This window comes from Thalassophryne amazonica, chromosome 16, assembly GCF_902500255.1.
Source record: "Thalassophryne amazonica chromosome 16, fThaAma1.1, whole genome shotgun sequence".
Taxonomy (NCBI): domain Eukaryota; kingdom Metazoa; phylum Chordata; class Actinopteri; order Batrachoidiformes; family Batrachoididae; genus Thalassophryne; species Thalassophryne amazonica.
This window is the reverse complement of record NC_047118.1, coordinates 5,347,568-5,353,084: the sequence shown is the minus strand read 5'-3', so window position 1 is coordinate 5,353,084 and position 5,517 is coordinate 5,347,568.

The following is a 5,517-nucleotide window of genomic DNA, read 5'->3' as shown; positions in this document are numbered from 1 at the left end:
TACATAGTAATTAGGGGTGCTGGGAGAAAAAAAAAAAAATCAATTCACATCCGAATCGTGATTCTTATTACCATTCTGAATCGATCCAAAATGTCCAAGAATCAATTTTTAAAAAGCATTTTTTTTTTAAACATTTTCTTGCTTAATCACTGCGTGTACTTTTTGTCAGGCAACGATCTCCATACTAAAGCATCCCCGCAAGGGGAGGGTCCGGCATGCTTCAAACATTCGTGAGCTGCAGCTTAGCATGGCGGACGAAGAGCTAATTCAGCCAGCGCCGTCTTTACTGAAGGCAAATATCTGGGCACATTTTGGATTTTATTATATGCTGCGAAGAAGGAGCTTGACATGACTTATGCAGTGTGCAAAATCTGCAAAATGAAAGTCAAGTACTTCGGAAACACTTCAAATCCGCAAGCCCACATGCTATGGCATCACCCGGAGCTAAAAGAAGTGGAGCAGCGGTTTCTGCTGACTACTGACCAGCGCTTCGCTGAACTGCCAGCCAACTCTGAACGAGCAAAGCAGATAAGAAAATTTACATCTAGAATCACTTGATTAACCTTGTAAAGCTGCATTTTCTTAAACATAAACATTTTTTAAGTAATAACTATTTCTCAGAGCTCTTTGAATCAAAAATCGATTCAGAATCGAATCGTCACCCCAAGAATCGGAATCGAATCATGAGTTGTTGTACGATTCACATCGCTAATAGTAATACTGATTAACCACTTAAAAATGTCATTATTAGTAGTAGAAGTAGTTATAATAGTAGTAGTAACATATGAAAAAAGTCTTCAATAGTGGCCCTTTATTCTTTGAGTGTTGGGGGTTGTGTTCCATCCTCTTTCCATCTAGATGAGCCCTAGCTGGCCTGAGCAGGAATAAGAACTTGTGTACTGATATGGAAACCACGACCTCATGATGTGTTTTATCTCACAGCATTTTTTTTTGGGGGGGGGGGGGGGGGGGGAGCAACAACATTCTTTTTTAACTCACCCCGGTTGTGCTACTCGTTTGTTGCATCATCACTGTGCAGTGAGACAGTGAAATGATGCAAACTGATTTTCCAACTATGAGCTGCTGCAGAAGCATCAGACTAAAAGCTTGCTACATCCTAGCACAGATATATCACAAATATGGGGACAGAATTACTGGTACGCATACCAGTCAAACCCGTGTTTGGATAATACAGTGATCCAAGTACAGATCTCATCTGTAGAGGGCGCAGAGCATTTTAAAATAAATTGGGAAAAAAATGCTGTCATTATGGGGTGCTGTGAGTACAATTTTGAGGGAAAAATTAATTTACTCCATTTTGAAATAAGGCTGTAAAATAAAATGTGGAAAGTGAAGCGATGAGAATACTTCCTGAATGCACTGTGAACTTTCAGAGTTCAGAAACCTCTCTCCCTTCTTAGGACTCCTAAACCCAAGCAATCAAAGGAATCAGCGAAACAGATGACTAATTGCAGTTAAGTTATAGACTGCAGGACAGGATTAGGAAATAATAACATCAGATCAGGAGTTAATTAGCAATTACAGATGATGAGACTGGACACTGTTGATTATTACGAACATGACAGACTGACACTGAGGGGAAAATCATTCCAGCGTGTGACCAGCAGTAAAGGCAGTTCTGGTCAAATTAGGTTCACACCCAATTAAGACATATGTACAAAAATTGTCTCAGGTCATGAAGCTGACTAATGATGTCCACGAGGACATGTACAGGCAAAGAGTGATAAATGCTGCCCCCTGCTGGTGTTAAGACAAACATTTGACATGCCTCTATGGTGCAATCCAGTGTTTCACTCGTGGCATTTTCAGGGGTTGTTCAGCACTTTACAACCAAAACAAAACTATAAATATGAGGTTAAAGTCCAGATTGTTTTTAAATTCATCCCTACACCCTCACGGCTCTTACTTTTCAGCTCCGCTGGGACAGAACACCAAAACAACGTAAGCTGCAGTATTAAAAGAATGATGCATGCAACATTTGGGACAAAATTTCTCTCAGTTTCATTCTCTCCTGAAGATAAACGAGGAAACTTAAGTGTGTGACTCGTCCATAAAAACACAAAGAGGCTGGAGATTAACCCAAATCTGATGCAGTGTTTGTCAGGCAGGCGGAGTGGAGCAGTGTGGCTGCGGGAAAGAATCCCAAAGAGCCTGTTAGTCACACTCCCAGCACATGGAGATCTCTCTGCAGACACAGAAACACCACTTCGGTCAGGCAAACCTCGTGGGACTTGCCAACTACTCCCCCCCCAACTAAATCTTTGATCGGCATCTTAATGCATTACAAACAAGACGGATCAGAGTTTATCTACTGGACGTCTGGGTGAGGAAAAACAGAAGAGTGAAAATGAAGGAGGTTTGTCACAAAAATGCAGTTCCTAATCAGCCTTACTTCACTTTCATTTAGTGTAATTGACAAATCAATACTCAGCCATTTACCACTCGGTATCAAGGTCATTAATGCGAACGCAGCTATGCATAAAAACAGACGGAAAAGCCTCAGTATGTAACTTAATTACCATATTTTCCAGAGTATAAGTCGCACAATTTTCCTGATTTTCTTTGGGAGCAATGAGGATGGACAAGATTAGAATGGGGGGGAAAAAAAAAAAAAAAAAAAAATCAGTGGCACAGCACAAGTAGGACAGTTTGGAGACAAAGTCAGAGAGGTGAGATTGAGATGGTTTGGACATGTCCAGAGGAGGGACCCAGGGTATATAGGGAGAAGCATGCTGAGGATGGAGCCACCAGGCAGGAGAAGAGGGAGGCCAAAGAGGAGGTTTATGGATGTGCAGAGGGAGGACATGCAGGAGGTTGGTGTGAGAGAGGAAGATACAGAGGACAGGGTGAGACGGAAACAATTGACCTGCTGTGGCGCCCCTAACGGGGAGCAGCTGCAAGAAGAGGATCAGCTCAATTTGAGATTTTTTTGCATTGTTGTAGAGTACCATTGATTATTGGGTTATACTTTTATTATTAGTTTTTAAGTGTTCTGATTGCTCTCCTGTGTAGTAATCATTATTATTATAAACAACTGGATGATTATCAGCACCAGACTGGGTTTGATTCAAAAACTGAATTGAAAATTTCATCTTCACCAGCAAAGCTATCACCTCCTACCTACCCTGGATTCCAGAGAACTGTTCAGGCACAACTAAAGCTACCTCAAGAGGAGGCCGCTACTGATACTACCAGTTACTTGCAACAAAAAGACGTAAAACTTCAAAGGAAAAAACAACACCAATGTTTTAGCACACTTGCTGATGATGCAGCATAAATGTGTCTCCCCTTAGGGCCCTGTCCCACTGGCGTTTAGGAGGATTTGCGTATGGATTGAGCACAAAATTGGTCCATATTCGTCAAACATCCGCAATATCCATGTAACATGCCTGTATGAGTCGGCCGTCATCTGAACACGTCCATGATCATCCGCAGAGGCACGCATGTCTGCAGCCAGGATTTTTGAGTAGCTCAAAAATCTGGATGCAGATAACATCCGCCTTACATACTCCATACATACTCAATTCATACACCATACATACTCACTCTATGCACTGTATATCTGCTGTTAACAGTTGATATCCGCAACTGACAGGGATTTGCGGCTTGGCAGCGGACCGGGACAGTGTGTAAAATGGATATATATCGTGCCAATCATGTCCACATCACAAACTAAAATATGTTGTAGTGAATGCATACAGATTGGCCACAAATAGTGTTTTTATTACATCTGCTTTGCAGCTGATTTGCGGACAATCTGTGAATGCATAACAAACACGTCACATAAACCCAAAGTATTATATGTGGCAGAAAGCGACATACCTGCCAGTCAGTGCCGGCCCGGGGTGTGTAGATCCACAAAGATGTAGTTGCTGCAATTGCGTCTCCTCCAGGACTTTTATTTAACACCAACAAAAGGAAGAGTTGCTGTTTAGCCACAACTCACACTGAAGTCTGTTTTCTGTGACACACACACAAAAAAAAAAAAAAAAAAAAAGCTGTCTCACACCCCGAGCGGCTTCCCCCCTCCCGCTCCCCAAACTCATGAACAGTTAACCCTCACATGACAACATGAACATTAACTCTGTGGTCAACTTGTCCAAGTCCAGCACTTGCTCCAGAGGCTGTATTGCTGGTGTGAATAGTGATGCCAAATGCCCGAGTGCACTTATTTTATGGCCGTAATGTAGATGCCATGCACGCGCAACACGTGCGCGATGCATTCATAATACACCCGTAATACTTCCGTGATAATCTCAATGTGTCGGATCAGTTTCCTCACTACATGCGTTATATAACCGTGATTGTTCATCATATATTCGCTATATATTATTAATATATCCGCAATTCAAACTGGGGCATTTGTCATTTTTGGCCATTTTTGTTGCGGACAACAACGAACGCCCGCAATTTGTATACTCAATTCATGCGCAATTAATACTCTCCCCAGTGGGAATAGGGCCTTAACTACTACTACTAAAGTGCTCAATAGCCTGTCACTCTCTGTGTGTCAAAGTATACACTCACTTTATTAGTTACACCTTGCTGGTACCAGGTTGGACCCCCTGTTGCCTTCAGAACTGCCTTAATTCATTGTGGCAAATATGCATCAAGGTGTTGGAAACATTCCTCAGAGATGTTGGTCCATATTGACAAGATGGCATCACACAGTCGCCCATTCAACCAGTGTGTCCATTCTCCAAAGAAATAAACAAGGCATTTTCAACCACACAACTGCCGCTCACTGGATATCTTCTCTTTTTCAGTCCATTCTCTGTAAACCATAGTGATAGTTATGTGTGAAAATCCCAGTAGATCAGCGGTTTCTGAAATACTCAGACCGGCCCATCTGACACCAACAACCATGCCACGTTCAAAGCCACTTAAATCCTCTTTCTTCCCCATTCTGATGCTCAGTGTGAACTTCAGCAAGTCGTCTTCATTACTTCTAGATGACTAAATGCGTTGAGTTGCTGCCATGTGATTGGCTGATTAGATATTTGTGTTAAGCAATTGAACAGGTGTACCTAATAAAGTGACCGTTAGTGTAAGGGCGCAAAGTTTGGTTCAATTCTACTGCACAAGTGTCTCTCTCCTTAAGTACTACTAGTAAAGTGCTCAGTAGCATATGTCACTCCCCGTTTGTCAAAGTAAATGTGTGCCAACTTAGGCTCAATTCCAAGGTGCCGTTTGGACAGGAGGGACAAACACACACTTGTCTTAGTATACAGATAAATACTGTGCGATTTTTCACAGGACCTACCAAAGTAGTTAAAAAAAATTTAAAAAATGTGACTTACAGTACAGAGATGGAAATCAAATCCAACAAGCTTGATTTTTTACTCATTTTTTTGTTGTTTTTTAATGAAATGTTTTTCCAGTGGTTAGCTTGTCACATGTCAATCACCAGTTGTGTGCGCATCTGTGATATTTTACAAATTAAAGAAAGACTTTTCTCTGCAGAATCTTTTGAAATGAATTTCAAATACAATCCTG